Raw genomic sequence first — 27,887 nt, forward strand, 5'->3', positions numbered from 1 at the left:
ATTATTGCTCATTGACTATTTTCTGGTTTTGTTTTCTCTGATGGTTCGCATTTTTTCAATATTTGTCTAGGCCCACATTTTTTTTTTTTTCCCTGATCCTACCTGGAATTTTCAGAAAACTCTGGAATTTGTGGATTAGTGTCTTTCTTCAGCTTTGGGGTATATTCAGTCAATATATCTTCATATATTGTCACTTCTAACATTCTCTTTCATTTTCCTTCTGAATCTCAAATTAAATATATGATGGATGGTTTACTGGAATTTTCTAGAACAACTTATCTGTTTAAATTATTTGAGACCTGAGACAAAGGTTTACTTTTCAAAAGGCAATTTGCCTTTGCTTTTCAAAAGGAAATTTGTGTGGAGAACCATTATTGTTGAACATATCATTGTAAAACCTTTACTAGATAATGACAATGTAAATTTGAGTTATTAACTCTGGTGAGATATTCAAGAGTAACACTTTAGAAGGGGCTTTCCTTTCTTTTCCCTAAAGTATTCCCATATGTCTTCTGCTTCATCATTGGAGGTTCCCCATTACACTTAAGCATATACTGAACTTGGTTTTGTTTTGCCCTGAGCTCATAAGGCCATATAATATGATATTTAAATCCATTTGAGAACCAAGGATAAAATACTCTTATTTCAAAATATTTTAAAGTATGAATATTTGGCTATAATAAAAATACATCTGTATTATAATTTTAAATTTAAATCAAGTATAATACAGAAACTGTTTTACCAAATATGCTTTTTTTTCAGTTGACTTAAAGAAAAAGTATAATTTGTCTCTTTAGTTTGCACACTTATTTTTGTTTCCATGCATTATTGCATCAATGACAAGGAAGTGTAACCTGGTGGGAAGATTATGCTTAGAGCCCTCAGGTTAGTGATATGACTAGATTGTCATGGTGGGAAATCATGTTGTCTATAGTGTGACGTTTGTTAAAATGATACAGTAATAAAGATGGTAGTTAAATACCTCTGGGTGAATAGTTATGGTAAACAAGACTTAAGAGCGTGACAGAATCACTTGAGTTTTGGCCAACCCTATAGCTGGGCTCCACTCTAAGAATTTTGCTATAGTAGGTCTGAGATGGGAACCTCAAAGTTTCATTTTTAAGAAGTTCCCAAGCACTGCTAGTCACTGTGGTAGAATATAGTAATGTGTAGGAAATTAATTTTAACCTAACCTAACTGGGGAATGTTGAAGAATGTGACTAATCATGTGTACAGTCAAGTAAATGTACTGTGGGACAACCATAGGAGGTACTGATAAAAATTTATATAAAACAAGTTATCAAAGTAGGCTTAATGTATGTACTGATGCAAATTGAGTAACTTCTTACTGGTTTCTAAAGCTTAACAGTAGCATTATTTTTTTTAATATACTTTTAAAGTTATTTATTTACTTTTTGAGAGAGAGACAGAGAGCGATCAGGGAAGGGCAGAGAGAGAGGGAGAAAGAGAGAATCCCAAGCAGGCTCCATGCCATCAGCACAGAGCCTGACATGGGGCTTGATCTCATGAATCCATGAGATCATGACCTGAGCCAAAATCAAGAGTCAAATGCTTAACTGACTGAGCCACTCAGGTGTCCCAACAGTAGCTTTACTTACAGAAAAATAGTACTGAAAATCCTTTATATATTTTTACTCACGTAGGGACCACCTACACACATGCACCATGATTTCTTTTATCAAAAATAAGCTTAACTAATACTATAATTATGAATTGGCATATTCCCTTGGGTAGTGATTTCTTGTTTCCCTAGAATACTCCATAAAATGTTACATCAGGGAGGAGATTTTTCACCTGCTCTCTTGCCATGTTCTCCCCTTCTTGTCATTTTCTGTTTCTTTTCTCTGCTTCTCCTGTTCTTTTTTGCCTCAACACTACCGAACACTCTTCTATTGGTTTTAGTTACTTCTTAGAAGTATAGGAACAGTGACCCAATGTGCTAGCTTCGTGAGGTGAGGCAAGAAAAACCATAATGCCCTTCACTAACTTTTCTCCGGGGAAGATATAAATCTCTCTTAGTTCTCCAAAGTACAAGTTACATAGTTATTATGGCATTGACCACTTGGCATTAAAATGAAGGAAGAACACTGCAAAGAAAAACCCAGCATTGAACCTGTAAGATGAATATATAAACCCTCAGAGCTCTGGGGCACAATCTCCTGCAGAAATTTCTTACTTCTAGTTCCCAGTCCAGTTGTAAGCTAAGGCACTACCTCAGATTTTGTCTTCTCTGTCTACTCTTCCCACAAAACTGTCTCCAGTCTTCTGCTCAAAGGGGCATTGGTCTTCTGAACATTCCATTTTGATCTGTGAGGATCTTGTTTGACAGACTAACCATAATTGTATGGGAGTAAGGGAAAGAAAGTCAAAAGTTCATATAACTATGGTATATCAGAGATGTAATTATTGTGAAAGTAATGAAGTTTATGCCTTAGGGTCCTTTCTTTCATGGGCATGTTCCAAGGTTTGGGGAAGAGTCCTAGCAATGTGTCTGTAAGTTTGTGTAACATTTGCAAAAAATAAGATATTTTAACAATAACATGTTAGCTAAATCTACTATCACTTTCCACTCTTATTTTTTCTCTGTCAGATTTCCTCTTAGTGAATGGTGGCATTGGAATGATAAAAGCTTTTTTTTTTTTTTCTCTTAGAGATCAAGCTTCAAGGAAAATGAGTAAGAGATATATTTAGTTTGGTTATAGCCTAATCCTACTTACACATATATTTATCACTGGTTGTCCTCATGTAGAAAAGACTTCTAGGAATGCTCTACCTTCCACTGTGCTAAGTCACCTAGCATCGTGCACAGGAGGTATACCTTTGTGAAGAAAAACAAACAAACAAACAAACAAAGGGTTGTGATGAACAGAGTCAGAAGATAGTGAGTGGAAAAGCCTTACAATCAACAGAAAAATATGAAGACATATATGAAGAAGTCGAAGTGGAATTTTTACCTGCCAGAAAAAGAACTTGCTACTGCAATGAATGAATTGAAAATTTAATAAATCTTTATTAGAATCATGAAATTGAACTTTTTTTTAAAGAATTCCTGTGTTTTTAGGGAACTCGAAGCAGTACTGTAAAAATAAACCCAGACCCCTTAAAGGAGAACAGCATGGGCTGTTTATTCAAAGATTGCTATAGCAAGGGAGTCAACCACTGTGGAAAGCAAGATGAAGTCACTCATGTCAAGCAGTAATTTATGTCAAGCAGAGACGCAAGCATCCAAGAAGCTAAGACCAGATATCTCTGAAGCCAGCCCTGCCTGATGACACTCACAACTGATAACCAGCAGAAACAGAGGAGGCCGGTGAAGCCTCAAGACTGATTAAATCCCTTTATAATGGGAGGAATTTTGGAGCAAACTGTCAGACTTTCTTGACACTGACTCCTTCACCTCTGACCACATCAAAAAGGCAGCTGCCACTGAAGGCTCTGAATCTGCCCAGTTGATCTGTGAACAGAACAGAGATCCTCCACTGCTTAAACATAATAAACAGTAAGTGCCGAGAGCTGATCTAGGCCAGACCAAAGCCTTATCTCAACTAATGCTCATAGACTGACTTTGCATTAACTTCCTACCCCCTCCTCCTACCCCCTGTTCTATCTTGTTTGTGTTGTGGAACTTGTCTTGTGCTTTGCTTTGTGTGATGTGTGAGAAGCCAAGTTTAAACACGTGGTGAAATGTAATTGAGTTTGGAATCCTGAATCTGCTTTATAATTATGTTAACCTTGCTTCATGACTGAATAAAGCTGACATTGTAGGAAGATACAGATCATGTGTGCGCCTTCATAGTGTGCTCATGACAGCCACCGTTCTTGAGTTTGGCAGAGATTCAAAGGCAGGCAGAGGGTGGGAAAGACTTTATAGTAGGATGTAAAGAAGACTTCGGATGTGCACTGACTGACAGCCGTTGGCATGGAGAAGCTTAATAGAAGCAAGGCATCCTATGTGATTAGTAAAATCAGTATTTGGCTTTCCCCAGTGCCTAAGTTGGAAAAGAAAGCAAAACTTAGAGGAGCTTTCAGTTATAAATCAAAACCCAGTTGTGTGGGACCAAATAATATAAGGATTATATGTTAGCCTCTGGGAATGGCTGTTGGCTACAGTAGTCTGACTCCCTATTCTGATTATTATAGATAGTAGGTTGACTTCCTGGGTTCATTGCTGAAGATTATGGGTTAGAGTTACATATATAGATATAGATATAGATATAGATAGACATAGACATAGACATAGACATAGACATAGACATAGATGATATAGATACACATAGATACACATAGATATAGATACAAATATAGATGATAGATACAGACAGGTAGTCTGACTTTTGTCCTTTTGTATATTTAATCTTTCAGTACTATAGAGAATTTTTATGTTGGAGTCCAACATCACTTGTTTTGGGCATCCAAATTATTTGAATGTATGTGCATCTGATGCTTCTTGCCCTGATGACATATGACATTTTGGAATGGTGTTCATAGTATCAATCAACTTCTTTACATTTGGAATTTGTGGCAATTACCTTCTCATTGCAAACAAATACTATCTTTTATGTCTAACTTTTATATTCATAATTATGTATAATATTTCCTATGGATCCTAACCACCAGATATAAAAGCTTCAGATCCAAAATTTGGGGTCTCTTTCTGCTCAAAGACTTTTGTGCAGTTGGGCCTTCAGTGTTATTTGTCTTTATGCAAATTACTAAGAAAGAAAGATACTGAGGATATGAATGTACAATTTTGATTTAAATACATTCATCCCTCAATACTTATAAAACTTACTTAAACAGAGTTTTTAGTTTATGTTTTAGATGTAAGAGTCTAAGGGTGCCTCATTGGCTCAATCGGGTAAGCCTCTGACTTTGGCTCAGGTCATGATCTCACAGTTTGTGGGTTTGAGCCCTGCATCAGGTTCTGTGCTGATAATTCAGAGCCTAAAGCCTGCTTCAGATTCTGTATCTCCCTCTCTCTCTACCCCTCCCCTGCTCATGCTCTGTCTCTCAAAAATAAATAAGTGTTAAAAAAATAAAAAAAAATAAATAAATGTAAGAGTCAATGTTTACTAAAACACATGGTTATGAATAGGATCACACTAGGAAATAATGCAAGTAGAAGAGAGCTTAGGACAAAAGTTTAAAGTTTGTCAACATTTTTAAGTTTTGTTGAGGAAAAGACTCATTTAAAAAGAGAGAAGAAGTGGGTGAAAAAGCACTGTAACCTCTCTGCATTGCTTGAATTCACCTTTGGAGTAGAGGGATCTCTTGTTTGAATCAAACATTTCAGTAGGCCTTCTCTGTTCAAAGTTAAAATCAAGATCCTATTCAGGAACATTCAATAGGGATCTATCTGTTCTGCATAATAATATAAAAAGATTTCTTTATTGTGTGCCTGGTAATAGGTAACATCTTTCAAATGTGATTGCCTTTAAGAGCATTTCCCCTTGATATAGATTTGTACTTTGCTGCCTGTGTAAATTGTTATTAGAATCAATTGTATTCTCTCCAGGAGATTAGGAGCAAATCCATAGGAAATGGGGCTTATCTTGAACACATATTATTGGGGCACATAGGAGTTGACCAGACTGATAATGTCAAATCATTCTGGACTTTTCCACTGTTTTCCTTATAAGGGCACTCTAGGTTGAATAACTCAGGCTTTGCAAAATGCATTATTATCAGCATTATCTTTTAGTAATTTCCCCCCTGAAAGGAATGACCATTCCACCTGTCAAGTAAGACACAATTACAATTCAGGGCTTGGTGGGAGAAGTATTTAGTAATGAGGTAGTATAAAAAAGTGACTGCAAACAGATGTGCAGGTCTGAGGAAGGTTTCTCTGAAGAACTGACTTCCAAATTGAGTGTTTCGTTTGAAAAGGAAAACGAGATAGTGAAGAGTGTGGGGGCAACATTCTTAGCATAGATAATAGTATAGACAAAATTCTATAGGCAAATCTGATTGTAGGGTTGTGCCACTGAGGAAAGGAAAGGACAATGAATCTGGAATAAAAGAATTAAAAAATGCATTATCAAAAATTGCTGTTACCAGGCTAAGGAGGGGTAATATCAGAGAACCTCTATGGGGACATGGCATACTAAATTTGAGAATTTAAATTTTTCATAAGAATTCCTTTATATTTGGTGATAATGTTTACATTACCTTGATATATGACATAACACTTCAGAAACTGTGATAATTTTGCCAAAGGTGTATTTTGTGTCAAAACATAAATCAGGACGTAAATGAGAAAAAACTACTTAAAAGGTTTATTGCAGGGTCCAAGGGGGAGGAGAACTATTCTAATAGGAAGAACACACTGACCACAGGATCAACAAATATCTCAAATGTAAGGCAAAAAGGACTTTTTTAAAGAGGGAGGGGTTGAAAAAGATTAGAAAGAATGGATATGGGTAAGTGGGATAAATATGTGATACAATCAGATAGTTAATTAGGGAATGTTTTCCCCAGAGATAGGTTTCTGTTCTGGAGGGGCTGTTGAGAAGGGGTTGTATGCCTACTCAGGGTGGGGAGCAGGGGTCAAAGTCCAGGCAGCAGGAAGTAGGAAAGAAACTTAGCTGAAGTTTGGTCAAGTCAAAATAGCAGATGTTTTATCCAGATTAGCCACTGACTCCGAACAATTCAATTACTCATTTATGAGGCAAAGAATGCCATTTTGTAGGGCCTGCATCTGGCCTTCTCACAGGTAAACCAATGAAATATTCTTGAGTCTTACTTAAGTCATATGGGGAAGAATGATACCTTGCTGTAATCCATTCCTGGAAAATAAAGGTGTGGGAAAGGGGGTTTACTTAATTGTAATGTTTTCCAGGATCATGGGGCTTGAGCTAAATTCAACTTTGTCATTGTCATGCTGGTGGGGATACAGAGCAGGAGACAGACAAATGTGAACAATGAAAAAAAATAAAGACTTTTACAAGGGCCAAGACTGGAAGCTTTTATTATTTCAGTGATAGACCTGGGCTGGGAATTTCAGAGAAATAATAGACTAATTAACTCAACAGAATTTAAAGGCAATTTTACTGATAGCACAGAATTCTACAATATGAATATTTAGAAACATAATCCTTTCAAAGAGTAAAATTATGTTTAGCAGGAAAACAAAGATAAAGCTTAAGATTTCATAGGTAAAATAAATATAGTTTATAAAAAGGAGCAGTGTAAGGCCAAGAATGACTTTCTGAATGAAGACAATTGTCATTGGATTATCTAATTAGACATTGAGTTTTTCAAGTATGCTGGTCAGAATAGGCATAAGTAGAGGGGGACGGCAACCTCAGTATCTCAGTGATTTAAAATAATAAAATTTTATTCCCTGATCATGTATGACTCTTATGGGTTAGTAGAAGTTCTGTTGCTACCATAGAAAGATTTTCTAAGATCATCTCTTTCTTGTAGTAATTTAACAGCTATAGCCAACACATACTAGCATTTGTTTACCAACCTCTTTTCTAGATTTATGAGTTCATAAAATACATTTCCTATCCTAGGTAAGAATTTCACTGTTTTGCCACTGTATAATAGGTATTGCCATCCTTCTAGCTTAGCCTAAGAGTTGCTCACCACCTGCAGCCAATTTATAAACCAATACTACATATGTTAATTCTTCTTTTATACATTACATAACAATATCTACATTATTCAGTGGCTGGATAGGACAACTTATGCTGAGTTATCAATACATAAAATTCAGTGGCTTAAAACAACAAAGGTTTACATTTCACTCATACTACTAGTCCTTGACAAGTCTGCTTATGTGCTCAATTTTTCATAACCATTTAGGAATCTATCTGAAGCAGTAACCATCATTTTAATTTTTTTAACCATAAATTCAATTATTGCTTGTTGACATACTAGTAGGAAAGAATATGCTAGAGTATCACAAATTGGCAATTAAATTATCTGACTAGGAAATGACAGATCACTTCTGCTCACAACTCTTCTGCTAGGACAGGGAAACTTGCATATTATCCTAACATGTGCGCAGAAGGAAGATAAAACAAAATACTTGGTGACAAACATTAATGACCATCATTGAAATTATGGTGTTAGAACTCAGGAAAAAAAAGGAAAGGAGAAGATAAATGTCGAGGACTCTGATTATTGTGGAAAAATGATTAGGAGGCAAGACATTACTGGAATAGACTAACCGAGATGACCTTCAAAAACATTATTTTTTTAACTTGTTTTATTTTTTATTTTTTAAAAATTTACATCCAAATTAGTTAGCATATAGTGCAACAATGATTTCAGGAGTAGATTCCTTAGTACCTCTTACCCATTTAGCCCATCCCTCCTCCCACAATCCCTCAAGTAACACTCAGTTTGTTCTCCATATTTATGAGTCTCTTCTCTTTTGTCCCCCTCCATGTTTTTATATTATTTTTGTTTCCCTTCCCTTATGTTAATCTGTTTTGTCTCTTAAAGTCCTCATATGAGTGAAGTCATATGATTTTTGTCTTTCTGTGACTAATTTCACTTAGCATAATACCCTCCAGTTCCATCCACATAGCTGCAAATGGCAAGATTTCATTCTTTTTGATTTCCAAGTAATACTCCATTGTATAGATATACCACTTCTTTATCCATTCATCCATCGATGGACATTTGGGCTCTTTCCATACTTTGGCTATTGTTGATAGTGCTGCTGTAAACATGGGGGTGCATGTGTCCTTTTGAAAATAAATTTCTTTCATTTATCCCGCAGGTAAATGCCTAGTAGTGCAATTGCTGGGTGGTAGGATAGTTCTATTTTTAGTTTTTTGAGAAACCTCCATACTGTTTTCCAGAGTGGCTGACCAGCTTGCATTCCCACCAACAGTGCAAAAGAGATCCTCTTTCTCCACATCCTTGCCAACACCTGTTGTTGCCTGAGTTGTTAATGTTAGCCATTCTGACCGGTGTAAGGTGGTATCTCATTGTGGTTTTGATTTCCTTAATGATGAGTGATGTTGAACATTTTTTCATGTGTCAGTTGGCCAACTGGATGTCTTCTTTGGAGAAGTGTCTATTCATGTTTTTGCCCATTTCTTCACTGGATTATTTGTTTTTTGGGTGTTGAGTTTGATAAGTTCTTTGTAGATTTTGGATACTAACCCTTTATCTGATATGTCATTTGCAAATATCTTCTCCCATTCTGTCGGTTGCCTTTTAGTTTTGCTGATTGTTTCCTTCCTGCGCAAAAGCTTTTTATTTTGATGAGGTCCCAGTAGTTCATTTTTGCTTTTGTTTCCCTTGCCTCCAGAGACATGTTGAGTAAGAAGTTGCTGTGGGCAAGATCAAAGAGGTTTTTGCCTGCTTTCTCCTCAAGGATTTTGATGGCTTCCTTTCTTACATTGAGGTCTTTCATCCATTTTGAGTTTATTTTTGTGTATGGTGTAAGAATGTGGTCCAAGTTCATTCTTCTGCATGTCGCTGTCCAGTTTTCCCAGCACCACTTGCTGAAGAGACTGTCTTTATTCCATTGGATAGTCTTTCCTGTTTTGTCAAAGATTAGTTGGCCATACGTTTGTGGGTTCATTTCTGGGTTCTCTATTCTGTTCCATTGATCTGAGTGTCTGTTCTTGTGCTAGTACCATACTGATTTGAGGATTACAGCTTTGTAGTACAGCTTGAAATCTGGGATTGTGATGCCTCCTGCTTTGGTTTTCTTTTTCAAGATTGCTTTGGCTATTCCAGGTCTTTTCTGGTTCCATACCGATTTTAGGATTATTTGTTCTAGCTCTGTGAAGAATTCTGGTGTTATTTTGATAGGGATTGCATCGAATATGTACATTGCTTTGGGTAGTGTCGACATTTTAACAATATTTCTTCTTCCTATCCAGGAGCATTAAATCTTTTTCCATTTTTTTTGTGTCTTCTTCAATTTCTTTCATAAGCTTTCTATAGTTTTCAGTGTATAGATTTTTCACCTCTTTGGTTAGATTTATTCCTAGGTATTTTATCGTTTTTGGTGCAATCGTTAATGGGATCGATTCCTTGATTTTTCTTTCTGTCACTTAATTGTTGGTGTATTGGAATGCAACCGATTTCTGTTCATTGATTTTGTATCCTGCAACTTTGCTAAATTCATGAATGAATTCTAGCAATTTTTTTGTGGAATCTTTTGGGTTTTCCATAGAGAGTATTATGTCATCTGAGAAGAGTGAAAGTTTGACCTCCTCCTGGCCAATTTGGATGCCTTTTATTTCTTTGTGTTGTCTTATGGCAGAGGCTAAGACTTCCAAAACTATGTTGAATAACAGTGGCGAGAGTGGACATCCCTGTCTTGTTCCTGACCTTAGGGGGAAAGCTGTCATTTTTTCCCCATTGAGGAGGATATTAGCATTGCATCATTCAATGATCTCGAGGAATTTTTCTTCTATCCCTACCTTCTTGAGGTTTTTTATCAAGAAAGGATACTGTATTTTGTCAAATGCTTTCTCTGCATCTATTGAGAGGACCATATGGTTCTTGTCCTTTCTTTTCTTGATGTGATGAATCACGTTAATTGTTTTGCAGGTATTGAACCAGCCCTGCATCCCAGGTATAAATCCCACTTGGTCTTGGTGAATAATTTTTTTAATGTATTGTTGGAGCCGGTTGCCTAATATCTTGTTGAGTATTTTTGCATCCATGTTCATCAGGGAAATTGGTGTGTAGTTCTCCTTTTTAGTGGTGTCTCTGTCTGGTTTTGGAATCAAGATAATGCTGGCTTCATAGAAAGAGTTTGGAAGTTTTTCTTCCATTTCTATTTTTTGAAACACCTTCAAGAGAATAGGTGTTAACTCTTCCTTAAATGTTTGGTACAATTCTCCTGGAAAATCATCTGGCCCTGGACTCTTGTTTTTTGGGAAATTTTTGATTACTAATTTGATTTCTTTACTGGTTGTGGGTCTGTTCAAATTTTCTATTTCTTCCTGTTTCAGTTTTGGTAGTGTATATGTTGCTAGGAATTTGTCCATTTTTCCAGATTGCCCATTTTATTGGTATATAATTGCTCATAATATTCTCTTATTATTGTTTGTATTTCTGCTGTGTTGGTTATGATCTCTCCTCTTTCATTCTTGATTTTATTTATTTGGGTCCTTTCCTTTTTCTTCTTGATCAAACGGGCTAGTGGTTTATCAATTTTGTGAATTCTTTCAAAGTACCAGCTTCTGGTTTCATTGATCTGTTCTACTGGGTTTTTTTGTTTGTTTGTTTGTTTTATTTTCTTTTTTTGTTTGTTTGTTTTTGGTTTTGGTTTCAATAGCATTAATTTCTGCTCTAATCTTTATTATTTCCTGTCTTCTGCTGGTTTGGGGTTTTATTTGCTGTTCTTTTTCCAGCTCCTTAAGGTGTAAGGATAGGTTGTGTATCTGAGATCTTTTTTCCTTCTTTAGGAAGGCCTGGATTGCTATATACTTTCCTCTTATGACCATCTTTGCTGCGTGCCAGAGGTTTTGGGTTGTGGTGTTATCATTTTCATTGACTTCCATATACTTTTTAATTTCCTCTTTAACTTCTTGGTTAGCCATTCATTCTTTAGTAGGATGTTTTTCATTCTCCAAGTATTTGTTACCTGTCCAAATTTTTTCTTGTGGTTGATTTTGAGTTTCATAGAGTTGTGGTCTTAAAATATGCATAGTATAATCTTGATCTTTTTGTACTTACTTAGGGCTGATTTGTGTCCCAGTATATGATCTATTCTGGAGAACGTTCCATGTGCACTGGAGAAGAATGTATATTCTGCTGCTTTAGGATGAAATGTTCTGAATATATCTGTTAAGTCCATATGGTCCAGTGTGTCATTCAAAGCCATTGTTTCTTTGTTGATTTTTTGATTAGATGATCTGTCCATTGTTGTGAGTGGGGTGTTGAAGTATCCTGCTATTATGGTATTACTATCGATGAGTTTCTTTATGTTTGTGATTCATTGATTTATATATTTGGGTGCTCCCACATTGTAAATGTTTACAATTGTTAGGTCTTCTTGGTGGATAGACCCCTTGATTATGACATAATGCCCTTCTGCATCTCTTGATACAGTCTTTATTTTGAAGTCTAGATTGTCTGATATAAGTATGGCTACTCCAGCATTCTTTTGTTGACCATTAGCATGATAGATGGCTATCCATCCCCTTACTTTCAATCTGTAGGTGTCTTTAGGTCTAAAGTGGGTCTCTTGTAAAAAGTATATAGATGGCTCTTGTTTTCTTATCCATTCTGTTACTCTATGTCTTTTGATTGGAGCACTGAGTCCATTGACATTTAAAATGAGTACTGAAAGATAGGAATTTATTTCCATTATGATGCTTGTAGAGTTGGAGTTTCTGGTGGTTTTCTCTGGTCCTTTTGAATCTTTGTTGCTTTTGATATATATATACATATATATATTTTTTTTTCATCTTTTCTCCCCTCAGAGGGTCTCCCTTAAAATTTGTTGCAGGGCTGGTTTAGTAGTCACAAACTCCTTTAATTTTTGTTTGTCTGGGAAACTTTTTGTCTCTCCTTCTATTTTGAATGACAGCCTTGCTGGATAAAGAAATTCTTGGCTGCATATTTTTCTGATTCATCACACTGAATATATCGTGCCACTCCTTTCTGGCCTGCCAAGTTTCTGTGGCTAGGTCTGCTGCAAACCTGATCTGTCTTTCCTTGTAGGTTAGGGACTTTTTTTTTTTTTTTCTTTTGCTGCTTTCAGGATTCTCTTCTGGCCTCAGTATTTTGTGAACTTGGATATGATATGCCTTGTTGATGGTCGGTTTTTGTTGAATCTAACGGGGGTCCTCTGTGCTTCCTGGATTTTGATGTCTGTGTCTTTCCCCAGGTTAGGAAAGTTTCCTGCTGTGATTTGCTCACATAACCCTTCTACTCCTATTTCTCTCTCTTCCTCTTCTGGCACCCCTATGATCCTGATATCGTTCCTTTTTAATGAGTCACTGATTTCTCTCATTCTTAAATTGTGCTCTTTTGCCTTCATCTCCCTCTTTTTTTCTGCTTTGTTATTCTCTGTAAGTCTGTCCTCTATGTCGCTGATTCTCTGTTCTGCCTCATCCATCCTTGCCGCCGCTGCATCCATCCATGATTGCAGCTCAGTTATAGCATTTTTCATTTCATTCTGGCTGTTTTTTACTTCTTTTATCTCTGCAGAAAGGGATTCTAATCAGTTTTTGACTCCAGCTAGCATTCTTATTATCATGATTCTAAATTCTGATTCAGACATCTTGCTTGTATCTGTGTTGGTTAAACACCTGGCTGTTGTTTCTTCGTGCTCTTTCTTTCAGGGTGAATTCCTTCATTTTGTCATTTTGAAGTGAGAAAAGGAATTAGTGAGGTAGAAAACTTAAAATTAAAAAAAAATTAAAAAAATTAAAATTAAAAAATTAAAAACACACACACAAATCTAATAAATGATGCTAAATCCTAAGTGTGTTTTGGTCTGGGTGTTGAAAGTGGTTTGACAAATTAGAGAAAAAAAAGGGGTGGGGAGGAAATCATTTGAGAATTCGAAAAAATGAATACATTGAAATAGACTGAAATGAGATGATGGGAGTGAAATAGAATTTGAAAAAAATTACACAAAAGTAAACAATATAGTTGGAATAAAATTAAAGAAAAATATTTTAATGAAAATTAAAAATAAAAATGATTTTTTCTCTTTCTGTATTCAAGAAAAAGAAAAGAAACAAAAAAGAGAAAAAAAAGAAAAAAAGAAATCATTTGAAAATTTGAAAAAGTGAATACACTGAATTTGAGAAAAATAAAATGATGGAAGTAAAATAGAATTTGAAAAAAAATTACGTAAAAGCCAAAAATATAGTGAAAAAATTAAAGAAAAATATCTTTATAGAAATTGAAGGTAAAAATGAAGTTTTTCACTTTCTGCATTCAAGAAAAAGGAAAGAAACAAAAAAGAGAAAAAAGAAAAAGAAAAAAGAAAAGAAGGAAATTGTTTGAAAATCTGAAAAGGTGAATTCACTGAAGTAGACTAAAATAGAATGATGGAAGTAAGATAGAATTTGAAAAAAAAATTACACAAAAGTAAAAAAATATATAGTAAAAAATTAAAAGAAATATTTTTATTTTATTATTATTATTTTTTATTTTTGAGACAGAGAGAGACAGAAGATAAGAGGGGAGGGGCAGAGAGAGAGGGAGACACAGAATCTGAAACAGGCTCCAAGCTCTGAGCTGTCAGCACAGAGCCTGACGCGGGGCTTGAACTCACATACTGTGAGACCATGACCTGAGCCGAAGTCGGACGCCCAACTGACTGAGCCACCCAGACGCCCCTAAAAAAATATTTTTAATAAAAATTGAAAACAAAAATGAATTTTTTCTCTTTCTGTATTCAAGAAAAAGAATAGTGTAAAAGATAAAAAGAAAAAACTAAGAAAGAAAATTGAATAGCTGGACCTGCTAACAGATTGAAATAGAACTGAAATTGCTTTGTTTTCCCCTAGAAGTCAGACGATGTAGCACTTTATAGTCCATAAACTAAGTAGGCGGTGAGACTTGTGTTCTTGAAGAGAGAGGTTGGCCCAGTTGGGCGGAGCTCAGTGTAATGGCTCCGTTTTCCACTAGATGGCACTGCTAGGCTACTGGGGTGTATTGTTGCAGAGCAGGTAGGTGCGTATGCGCATGCGCGGTAGAAGTGAAAATGGCATCACTCGGTTACTCTGTCTCTCGTATGGGAACTCTGTTCTCTGCGATCAGCAATCACACACCCATCCTCTGCCTTCAGCTTTTATCCTCTCCCTGCTTTTTCACTGTCTGTGACCAAGACTCAGGTAGTACCTCTCCCCAGTTTTGTCTCAGATGCGGCTATTTTCCCTGGCCTCTTACTTCTGAAGGACGGCGGCTTTGGCCCGTTCCGCCCCTCTGTGGGAGGGTTTCACTGAACAATGGCCGAATGTGGCTGCACCCAGGAACCCTTGCTGAACCCTGCTGCTGCCGGTGCCCTGAGACTGCGGCCAGGTGACAGCCGCCCCGGTAAAAGTTCGCAAGATAGTGTAGCAGCAGCTTTTCAGGGATTATGGAAAATCACAGCACACATCTGGCACCCGGCTTCACTCGTAATGACCTTGTTCCAGCACCAGCGAATGTGGCTGTTCTCTGGGTTCTGCTGTGACCAGGCGCCTTCAACAGTCTCTACCAAATGTCCTTCCAGCAGTGGAACCGCTTTCTCCATGTGGCCTGAGAACCTCCCGGACCCCACTCTGTTCCTGGGGATTCACCTTTCCCACCAGAGCACCGCCAGGTATTGAGCTGCGGAGTTGCAGCCTTTGTGCTCCCCTTGTTTAGTCTTAATGGAACTTAAACCCTCTCCTTTCTCCTTTCTCCCTTTTTAGTTTAGTCCCTGAGTCTATTTCCAATTTTCCACTTTCTCTCCAGCTTCTTTTGGGGAGGGGTGCTTTTCCCGTGTTCTCCCCCACCCCAGTCTCCGTCCTTTCTCCGCCTGCAAAGGCCCTGCCTGCCGCCGGCTTCTCTCTCCCCAAGTTCACCTCTCTGCGCCATGTACCTGCTGACTTCTGTGGTTCAGGTTGTGCAGATTGTTGTGTTAAGCCTCCAGTCAGTTTTCTAGGTGTGTAGGATGGTTTATTGTTGGTCTGGCTGTATTTCATGGACATGAGACACACAAAAAACTTCCATGCTGTTCCGCCATCTTGGCTCCTCCTATTATTATTATTATTTATTTTATTTTTTTACATAAGAGTAGAGAAGTGAAGGTTCAGAAGTGGCACTAACAAAGTAATGCTGACTCCCTCACCTCCACACTTGCCTGACTCGTTTATTCTGATGGTGTAGGTAAATGATGGTGTGTGGCCCTGTAATAAAGAAGGCCTTTAAATTTTTTTTTTCAACGTTTTTTATTTATTTATTTTTGGGACAGAGAGAGACAGAGCATGAACGGGGGAGGGGCAGAGAGAGAGGGAGACACAGAATCGGAAACAGGCTCCAGGCTCCGAGCCATCAGCCCAGAGCCTGACGCGGGGCTCGAACTCACGGACCGCGAGATCGTGACCTGGCTGAAGTCGGACGCTTAACCGACTGCGCCACCCAGGCGCCCCAAAGAAGGCCTTTAATATGAGGAACATCTTTAGCAAATTTTTAGGTTCAATTAGGAAAAAAAAAAAAAGATCTTTTTATTCTACAAGCTTTATTATATTATTTGTAATAGGAAGGAATTTTCAAGGGGTAAAATGGGATGGAGTTTGGGTTAAGGACATAGGCGGAATAATTCAGACTTGAAATCTCATATATAACTGGTCAATATACAAAATGATACAACCATTAGGAAAAATAATGTGGTAGTTTTTTATAAAGCTAAGCATATAATTATGTATGCATTCCAGACATTTCATTTCTGGATATTTATCCAAGGGGAAAAAAAAATCTGTGTTCACACAGATACTTGTATGATTAACAGTTTTATTCAAATCACTAACAGCTGGAAACAACTCAAATGCCCCCCACCTGGGAAATGGATAAACAAATGGGGGCATATCCATAATGAAATGCCACTCAGCAATAGGAAGGAGCTATTGATACACAATATACACAAAATACACAAATACACAAATACACAAAATACACAAAATAAATTATCCATAGTCAGATTTCTGGTGTTTTTCAGAAAACATCAAAGTGACTTTCAAATCTCATCATGGGGTCAAGGATATCTTCTAAAATACTGATTTGTAAAGGGAATTTTGTAACTTCAATGAATATAAAGAGCCATGATACACTGGACTCTGTATAAATCTTTGATGAGGTAGTAATTTTTTAAATCCCTGATTTAAAAAGAATAGAAATAGATATTGACATTTTTAGAATTATCCAGAACAGGGAATGCTGTTTCCTTATATAATGGACTACAGGTCCTTAAAGGGCGATAACTCAACCAGGAAATTCATATTAATTTGGAAAGCTAAATAAATCTAAGCTAAGGATATTTCTCAATTCAAGGATTAATTAGCATTCCACTTTTAATCAATTCCTTATTTATTTGGGTAGTGCAAATGGGTACACGAATTTAATTCTGTATATAATATTAAACGGGAGTGTAAGCACTCCATTCATGTTATACATGAGAAGTGGCTGATACCTGTCATTAGTATCTTCAATTGCCATCCAGAATACAATCAATACTAATTATTATTATTACTAGCAGTAATAATATCCACCCATAAAAGCCCCTGCATTTCTTCCCTCTTAGACACAGATGTACTCACTAGTATCCTCAACAACAGAGCAGGAGAAGAACACCTCCAGTGTGTCCTTGCTACCAGGTTCTGTGTAAGAGGGACTGACATCATCTAATGTAATCTACATAACATCTTTATATAGTAAATTTATTCTCTATTTTTAAAATGTAGAGATTGCGGTTCAGAGGGTTTATCTTATCTAATTCACATACCTAGTAAGTGTTGGAGCTTAAAATCCACATGATAATTGTGTTCCTATCTCATTGACCACCCCCCTCCAACTTGAAGACTTTGAAGAATATCTGAAAAATATCTCAGCAAATCAATTTTGTTAATTTCGTGTAACCAGCAGGGAAGGGCAGCAGAGTGGCATGACAGAATCTTCTGAGAAACTAGGTATAAATTTATGATGAGAAAATAAGTTTAGTACTTTTTTTGTTAAATTGTATTGGTAAAATTTAGGCATAGCCTATCTAATCTACAAAAATATACATATACATGACCATATATTTTTCAAGATAGAATACTTTCAAACACTAATTTCAAGCCAACTATTCTTTAATTCATTGGATGGATTTCAATGAAAAGTTTGAGTAATTATGAGTAATTAACATTAAAACTATCTTATTTTAGAGAGTATTCTATTTTTTAAATCTTGTTTCACCACATATTGCTGACGTCTGTCTCTTTCTCATGGTGAGAGACTGAGCTGACTGCCAAGACAAAGAGAGATTAGCGAAAGGAAGAAAAATAAAAAAAAAACAACCTCTTTATAGTCTCATAAACAGCATTTATAAGCCTGAATGTTAACATTACAATGGAGTAACTACCTATTGGGAAGGAAAGAAGTAATAAAATACATCAAGTGATAACTCTAAGCTATTACATCTTCTTTTAAAAGTTTATATGGTCTGGTTTAGCTAGTTCAATTTTTTATGTAACTATTCATATTGGAAGGCTAATCAGCCTCCACTTGCAGACTCAAGAGCATTTATTTAAATTATTATTTATTTATTTTTGAGAGAGAGAAAAAGAGAGCATGAATGGGGTAGGGACAGAGGGAGAGGGGACACAGAATCTGAAGCAGACTCCAGGCTCTGAGCTGTCAGCACAGAGCCTGATTAGCAGCTGATCTGAAAGCTGGTCTTGATCATTCTTTTGATATATTTACTTATTTCTTCTTCCTCCACACCACTGGCAGTCAAATTTCTTAGGTAGCACCAAATACAGGAATTAAAAACTTGAACTGCATATTGAATTTAAAAAGCCTTTATGGCAATGTTTGTCATCTTGGATTCAAGTTAGCTGGTATTCCTTCCAGCAATTTGTCACAAATTTCCATGTATACCATGTCATCCTTATCAAAACTTCTTCTAATGCAGCATTTCATCCAAAGAATAAGTGAGGTATCTGAGGCAGTTAACAAAGGAGAAAAGTTCATTTGGAATGGCTTTAAGACATTTGGAGTTATCACATTGCTGATTTTGCTGATTAATGCTGGAGAATCCCACAACTTGCAGATCTTTCATTTCAATTTCATTGATAGCATTCAGTAATCCTTCCACAATCATCTAGGGATCTTTTATGGTTGAACATGGGTCCATGAAGAGATGTTAACTGTGCAAGGCACTGCAGAGAAACTTGTGCCATATCTGAATCTTTGATTTTTCCACATACTGTGAGGAAAAGATTCATAACCTTATTGTCCAAAAGAGTCTCCTGCCTGGGCTCTATTGGCTTTAAGAACACATTTTGTGAAGATTCAAACATAGCTAATAGTGTATACCCAAATTTGGAGGAAGAAAGTTCCAGCTAAAGGCCTGGTTGGTGAATACAAGGTAACTGCTGCTGAAATACTTAAGACATCTGAATACTGAGTTTGCCCCACCTGATGAACTCCTGTAGAATGTCAACAGTTACCATGAAGATGTGACAACGTCTTCTTCCTGAAAAACTCTTCTGTAATCCCATATTCAGTTCAATGTTGCCCATGTTACTTGAACTTGAGTGTTCACTCAATAGTGCAATTAGAATAAAAACAGGACCGTAGTTTGCACAGTGGGATTGCCACTAATCAACTAGCTGACTTCATGAAAAATGCTTTTGTAGTTAACAGATTTATCTAACAATCCTCCTTTTACAATTAATGCCACTGCAAATAGAATCTGTTCTCGATCATACTTTTGGAGGTTAGGCCTAGGTTAGAAGAAATGTTCATAGTGACTCGATGCTAGCTTTTTCCAAAAGAATCCACTTTCAGACAATTGCTTCCAGTATGGCTGTGGCAGCTTGAAAGAGGACATAGTCCATTTTGCTTTATGCCTTTTATGTGTTTATTTGGAGAGGGGAGAGAGAATCTCTATTCATCATGGACGCCTACGTGGGGCTGGATCTCAGGACCCTGAGATCATGACCTGAACAGAAATCAAGACTCAGACGCTTAACCCACTGAGCCACCCAGGCACCGTTGTTTTTGTTTTTTAATCCAGTGACCTTGCTCTAGTACCACAAAGAGGTTAGTGTCTCTCAGAAGATACCTTGGGCAGGTGGCAGCTCATCACCTATTACAATCTTCACAAACTTTCCTCTCCTCTCTTCAGCTGTTACTTCCAAAGAATGAAGTATGAAAATATGCTTACAAACTGTAAATTGTGACACTGATTTCCTAAGCGACAGAAATGTGCTATGTATGCTAACATTGCTCGTTACTGACCTGGGAAGGTGGTGATAGCAGAAGGTGGTGATATCAGCACTCTGGCCAGGTTCTTGAGCTGAACTCGTGAGTTTCACAGCTTTGCTGGAGCCATGATGGTCTGTCATTAATGATGCACCATGCACCGCATTATGGGAGCAGGTGCCAGGGCCAGCCCGTCACATGCAGGCTAAATCTCTCGCACTGGCAGAGGTTGTCCCCGCTGCCATAAATGCCATCTGCACAGCCATGTTGGCCGGCCTGAGCTCCGAGTTCTGTGGGGCAGAGACGGTTGGCATAAACAAACTGTCTTGGTGGGTGGCGAGAGCCTAGGTGTCTTGCAGAACAGCACCAGGTGTGGCCAGCCAGGGTGGTTGGCGCAGACAATGGCCAGTATGTACTGTTCTAATCCAATTTCTTTCTTTTTTCTTTTTTTTTTTTTTAATTTTTAAATTTACATCCGAGTTAGTATATATTGCAATAATGATTTCAGGAGTAGATCCCAGTGATTCATCCCTTATGTATAACACCCAGTGCTCATCCCAACAAATGCCTTCCTTAATGCCCCTTACCCATTTAGCCCATTGCACCACCCAAAACCCCTCCAGCAACCCTCAGTTTGTTCTCTATATTTAAGAGTCCCTTATGTTTTGTCCCCCTCCCTGTTTTTATATTATTTTTGCTTCCATTCCTTTATGTTCACCTGTTTTGTATCTTAAATTCCACATATGAGTGAAGTCATATGATAGTTCTTTCTCTAATTTCACTTAGCATGATACCCTCTAGTTCCATCCACATAGTTGCAAATGGCAAGATTTCATTTCTTTTTGATGCTGAGTAATACTCTTTTGTGTGTGTGTGTGTGTGTGTGTGTGTGTGTGTGTGTGCGCATACCACATCTTCTTTATCCACTCTTTGGCCAATGGACATTTGGGCCCTTTCCATACTTTGGCTATTGTCAATAGTGCTGCTATAAACATTGGGGTGCCTGTGCCCCTTCGAAACAGCACACCTGTACCCCTTGGATAAATACCTAGTAGTGAAATTGTTAGGTCAAAGCGTAGTTCTATTTTTAACTTTTTGAGAAACCTCCATACTCTTTTCCAGAGTGGCTGCACCACTTTGCATTCCCACCAGCAGTGCAAAAGAGTTTCTCTTTCTCTGCATCCTCGCCAACAACTGTTGTTGCCTGAGTTGTTAATTTTAGACGTTTTTATTGGTGTTAGGTGGTATCTTATTGTGGTTTTGATTTGTATTTCCCTGATGATGAGTGATGTTGAGCATTTTTTCATGTGTCTGTTAGCCATATTGTCTTGGAAAAGTGTCTAATCATGTCTTTTGCCCATTTCTTTGCTGGATTATTTATTTTTTGGGTGTTGAGTTTTATAAGTTCTTTATAGGTTTTGGATACTGACCTTTTATCTGATATGTCATTTGCAAATATCTTCTAAAGAATTTGAAGATTAGATAGATGAGATGACTTGTTTTGGTGACTGCGTGTGAAAACTTAAGTTGAAACCTGAGTTATGCTTGACTTCAGCACTTGGGTTCCTTTATTGGTTTGTTTCTGCAATAACAATCCACCTCACCTGAAGAAATTTGTTAACGTATGATTTTGAATTTTTTTTCAAATTTTTCTTTTATAATTCCTCTTTTCCAAACATCTAAGTTTCTGATGCCACAGAAACAGGATATTTTAAAGGTTAGCAAAAACTCAACACATCATTGTTAATTGGATGAATAAATCTCTTACAATCTCATTCTTTTACTGATGAGGCAATATATAACTTTAAAGGAATCAATATTATATTCTATATTCACAAAGTACTTTACAGAAGCTAAATTTAGAACCTAAGCTTCTTGCCTCACCTGACTATATTCTGGTTAATAAACAACAGTGGCAAAGATACTATAAATACAGATAAATATAATAAAGCACGTTACTTAAATTAGCTAAAAAGTAATGATTGCATAAAGTAGTGGGTGACACATTTCTATTTTGACTTAGAAAAGTTCTTCACAGATTATGCCATTAAGATAGACACAGAAAAATAATATTAGTATGGCTCAGTGAGGTTTCTGACCAAGGCTACTTGTGCCTAGAGGAGACTACAACAGGGGTTCCAGGCAGATGAGGCAACTGACTACCCAGACCTTATTGGACCGCCCTGAGATACTGAGACAATCAGCATCTCAGCACACCTAAAACCAGGCTGATAAAGATTCAGCATGCTTTATGAATAGACACATCATTTATTATACTATTAAAATTCTCCTACTCCGGTTGGTCAATAGACTGTTTCCCAAATCCCCTGAGTGCCCCTCCTACCAAAGAGGCTTTCCAGTCCCAAATCTCTGTATTTCCCTATCATACAACACCAAAAGGTAAATCCTAGGCAGGATTTACTCCAGGACTCACTTCCTTGTTCGTCCTCTGCCTGTGACCCAGCATTGGGTCACACACTGTTTAGACCCTCTGACCAGTGGGTCTGACCTGTGACCCTCTGACACACTGGTTAGGGCGGTGTTAGAGATTTTTGATTAATTATTTATTTTGAATCCCTATTAGTCATTCTAATATAATTAAATGTTACTTGGAGTAATTAGCTAACCACTGACTATCTCTAAATAGTAGAGTAATACATTTATAAAATATTATGCATAAGATTTTTAAATCAAATATTACAAAAAATCGCTACATGTGCAATGGGTGGTGGGAAGTACATGTTGTTTCAAATCACAGACTAGAGAACGAGACAGATCTAGTTTTGAATATTGTTTCTATACTTAGCTAACTCTATGGTGGATGAAAGTTAAGATTCCATTGCTTTATTTATGAAATGGAGATAATCTTAAATGGCCCTTTCTTCGTCCTCCACACCCATGTTCCCTAATGGATCCTGAACCAGAGGATTGCTATGTAATACCTAACATTTTAAATCTGAATGGAATCTTAACCATGCATTTCTCTTTATTTTTTTATTTAAATATTGTTTTAAACATTCAAAATTCCTCTCGATGAAAATAGAATATTATAGATATCTCTCTGGGAAAAATTCAGCTGATAGTATTCCTTATAGAACGTTTCAGAAGAAACTTTTATGTTCTTAAAAAGCTCATGTTCCTCAGAATATGAGCTTGTTGTATTTAGCAGACAAAGGATGTATTTCATTGTCCTTTATTTTATTTTTTAAAATTTATTTATTTATTTTGAGAGAGACAGAGAGAGCACAAGCTGGGGAGGGCTGAGAAAATGAGAGACAGAATCCCAAGCAGACTTAATGTCATCAGTGCAGAGCCAGTTGCAGGGCTGAACTCAACGAGCTGTGAGGTCATATTTCATTCTCCTTTAAATCAAATCTTTCCTGCTAAATAAAAAAGGGGAGAAAATTGTGTATGTTAGAATAGATGTGGATAATCTTCTATTGCAGTCTTTTTTGTGGATACTTTTCATGAATGGTTATTCTGAATGAGGTTAGAGTAAAACTAGTGATATTATATCCAGTGGGGAAAATGATAAATAGATCAAGTTTTACATTTTTATATTATGCCACCTATTTCTATAAATACCAATAAAATGTAATGTCAGTATGCTCTTGATCTTTTCAGTATATTTGGGTAAAAAAGTTGATGTTCATGAAATGTCTCTTTTTATTTAAAAATTATGTTAACATATGCCATAGAAAAGGACACGGAGTGTTTAGATGTTTCTTTGCAAATACTATATGGTCAAAAATATCTATGGCTTCTGAATAAACTATAAATATTTGGAACTTTCAGGGTATGACCTGGTAAAATTATTTAGATGCTAGAAAACATTATTTAAAATTTAAAAGTATGCCTTTAATTAAAGAAAAATCATAAGAAGGCAAAAAAGCAGAAAAAGCAGAGATGGTAACATGAACTCTACAGATAAGAAAAGATTAGATTTGTAGAGAAATCATTAAAGGAAAACAAAAATATTAAAAGCTGTAAAGGGGGGTTTTCAAATCATTTTTAAATGGTAAATCAAAGTAAATTTTGATGCAGTTTTAAAATCTACACTTGATTTGGGTTAAATGAAACCAAATTCAGGTTGCTGTTATAGGCTAATTGTAGGTTTCCATAGGAGTTTACTGGAAAGGAACTAGTTGTATTAATGGCTAAGTGATTGATATCAAAACTGAATCTATATCTAGGATGCTTAGAGTTTAGTCAGATTAAAGGAAGCATGGTTTGCAAAAAGAAACCTGGGCAAAGGTCAAGAGGTTAGAACATGGGGAGATGGAAGTTGGGGTGCCTGGAACTCAGATTTGGGAGTTTTAGAATGGGAGAAGGTGTTGAAGGACAGGGAAAAGGGAAAATGAAGTTGGATAAGTAATCGAACAGAAACACAAAAGTAAATGAAGTGTCTTAAAAACATATTAATCAGTTTGATTTTAAGTAAGGTAAAAGAGATTGTATTACAATAGCAGAAGAGCGGCATGATCTAATTTGCTTTGTGGCAGAATGAGGAGAATGTATCAAAGGGAATAAGACTGGAGACTGAGGGAAAAATAGAAGGTAATTGTGGAGTTTAGGTAGCTATGATGTTAAACTAAGCTGAAGAGGCAGCTGTGGGCAGTGGAGAGGAGTAGAGATTGGAGAAAGATTTTAGAAAATAGAATGAAATGCACTTAGCTACTGCTTAGAAGAAGAGGCCTAGGGGAGGGAAATGAAAAAAGATGCTTCTTAAATCTCTAAAATACTTTCCAAAAGAATGTTGGTTTCTTATTTCTCTCATTTGGGACTTTTATTTTTTAAAGTGGTTAAGACAGCATCTAATTTTTTGGCTAAATTTGCATTTTCTTGTTCTGACACTAGTAGAACATCAGAGAACACAGAACATTTTCCAAAATATGTATCAATTGTTTTTTACTATTTTATTTTATTTTATTTTTTAAAATTTTTTTTCAACGTTTATTTATTTTTGGGACAGAGAGAGACAGAGCATGAACGGGGGAGGGGCAGAGAGAGAGGGAGACACAGAATCGGAAACAGGCTCCAGGCTCTGAGCCATCAGCCCAGAGCCCGACGCGGGGCTCGAACTCACGGACGGCGAGATCCTGACCTGGCTGAAGTCAGACGCTTAACCGACTGAGCCACCCAGGCGCCCCTGTTTTTTACTATTTTATAACGTAAAATCCTTTGCATGTTTTTCAGTAAATGTCTGGAGAGGCGAAAAGATTATATAATCTTATATTTTTTAAAAATATCTACTTTTATTAAATTACCTATGACTATTTTCCCAATATTTTTATTTGTCTTTTAAATTTATATTTTCTTTTCTATCTAATTTTCTTTAGATAATTAACCTTTTATCTCAGATATTTTTTTTTTTTTATTATATCCAACGGAAGAATATCCTTCAAGGTTTAATTTCTATTAAGTCATTCACACAGTTAGAAAACATACATCAGGGGCGCCTGGGTGGCTCAGTCGGTTAAGCGTCCGACTTCAGCTCAGGTCACGATCTCGCGGTCCGTGAGTTCGGGCCCGCGTCAGCCTCTGGGCTGATGACTCAGAGCCTGGAGCCTGCTTCCGGTTCTGGGTCTCCCTCTCTCTCTGCCCCTCCCCTGTTCATGCTGTGTCTCTCTCTGTCTCAAAAATAAATAAACATTAAAAAAAATAAAAAAATAAAAATTAAAAAAAAAAGAAAACATACATCAAGCACCTATTATGTGCCTATAACTGTGTGGACCTTCAGAAAGACTTTGTTTACCTCTAAGTAAGAATTTATGCACAAAGCACCCGATCATTCCTCTATAATGGCAATATTAATAACATTTTCATCTTTACATTAGTTCATTTAATAAATGACTTTATGTTTTTCTAACCACTAGCCCAGGCTCATAGAAAGCTTTAGTAAAATAGCTTTAACTCAACAACTATATTTAAACCGTATCTGCATATTTCAGTACCTTAAATAGTTTCTGATGTTGGTGACCAATATTTTTGCAACATAGTAACCACTATCATGACACCAAATTTTGATTTATCTCTCAGTGAAACGGAAAGTAACTTTCAGTGAGATTTGTGTGTCTCAGAACTCTTTTGCCTTCTTAAATGTTTGGCGAACTAATTGCTGGTAAAAATGATACAAAATGTTAAAAGCACATTGCTGTGGCTGTTACTCTAATTTAGTAGCATCTACACTCTTTGGTTTCCCAGATTAACAATAATCACAGAAAGATTCAGATTCAGCTAACTTAAACAAATGAAAGAGAATTATATGAAGAATAGTGAAATAGTTAAAGCTAAATATTCATGTCTAAGGAAAGGTAGCTCAGGGAAACACTGGGAATGACAGCAGAGTTAAGGACAGTCTCACCAGGGTGAAGCCTTAGAATAAAGTAATTTAATAAATCTTCAGCCTCTTTATGATAGATTGATATTCACAGAATTGCATATTATATGAGTGTCAGGGGCAGGAGGTATTTTGAGCCAGTCTGCATCACATACTGCCTCTGCCTGTTTTCATAGATATTGGGATCTGTTTCCAGGAGAAGAAGGGGTAACAAGCAGGCAAAAACAATAGAAATCTTCTTCCATACCCTACCTGTCCACAGTCTTAGGAAGATACTCATTCACTCTTTTTTCTGTGTATATAATGCCTAAAATATTCCTGTTTTAAACAGTGTGTCTCAACAGTTGAAAAAAAAAATCTTATTCTATTTACCACAGGAAAAAAAACCAAAAGTGATTTTTGGTTGCTACTTCCAAAGATGAAGCCTGTGTTCTCTGGGTTATGTCTATTTCTTGGTTGCTCGATCATTATAGTATCTCAATATTCTGTGATCTGTGGACAAATTAAGCCAAAACACTCTGTGTTTAATAGTGAACAAAAGCAAGAGAAAGGACATAGAGTAAGCATAAACAATGCTGCAAATTATTAGAGGAAGGAAACTTGTCACTGATTTTTTTTTTCCTAATTTCTATTTCATATAACTTTATCTTTGGTCAGAATATTCTCAAGTCATATTTCTTTATTTTTTTAACTTGTGAATTGAATTAAGTTATCCATCCTTTGTTATTGGAGCCTCTGTGGATCCTATTACATTGTCTTCTCTAATATTTATTAGTAGGCCTGTTATTACATGGAAACACCCCAGAGTATTGCTTGGATTCTACTCCTATTTCTGTAGCAAAATCTCCACTTCTTCTTGATCATTAGATAAGTCATTCTACTTATCTACTATCAGATAAGTCATTCTCCTGAATCTATAGCCGAATCTTCATTCATTTTTTAATAAAGACAGTTGCTTCAGTCATTGGAGTAGCAGAATAAGTGGTTTCAAAGCATTGTTTCTTTAATTTCAGGTAAATTTCATTTATTTATTTATTTATTTATTTATTTATTTATTTATTTTAAATGTTTATTTATTATTGAGAGACAGAGACAGAGCGTGAACAGGAGAAGGGCAGAGAGAGAGGGAGACACAGAATCCCAAGCAGGCTCCAGGCTCTGAGCTGTCAGCACAGAGCCCAACGCAGGGCTCGAACTCACAGACCGTGAGATCATGACCTGAGTCGAAGTCGGAAGCTCAACCGACTGAGCCACCCGGTTGCCCCATCAAGTAAATTTCTTAATTGGAGGCAATGCGTATGGAATAGGCATAATAATAATTTTTGAAGCATTTAGTTAATCCAAATTTGGAGGTTCCTGAGAAAGCATGTTTATAGTCTGAAAATAAAATCCACGTCTACAATAAATTTCTATCTGATTAAAAAAAACAAATCTTCACCACACCCGCCCCCCCCCCCCCCAGCCATGGAAAGTTTCTAATGTAAGCATCAGGAAGCCACCACATAGCTGGCGATTCACCTGAAGTATGGAGACATATTGAGGTGTAAGATTTAATTACTTTTGTTGTTAATTGCACATTCATTACTGTCTGTGGCTAGGGTATCTTGAGAAGAGGAAATCTAGTTTTTAAAGTTCCTTTCTACCATCATGC

At 36.6% G+C, this 27,887-nt stretch overlaps 1 pseudogene; it reads right to left on the minus strand.

Moving 5' to 3' along the window:
- Positions 1-14,852: 14,852 nt before the first annotated feature.
- On the minus strand, positions 14,853-19,965 carry LOC115513010 (annotated as a pseudogene).
- Between the last annotated feature and the right edge of the window lie 7,922 nt (positions 19,966-27,887).

The sequence above is a fragment of the Lynx canadensis genome, chromosome B1 (genome assembly GCF_007474595.2).
Source record: "Lynx canadensis isolate LIC74 chromosome B1, mLynCan4.pri.v2, whole genome shotgun sequence".
NCBI lineage: Eukaryota > Metazoa > Chordata > Mammalia > Carnivora > Felidae > Lynx > Lynx canadensis.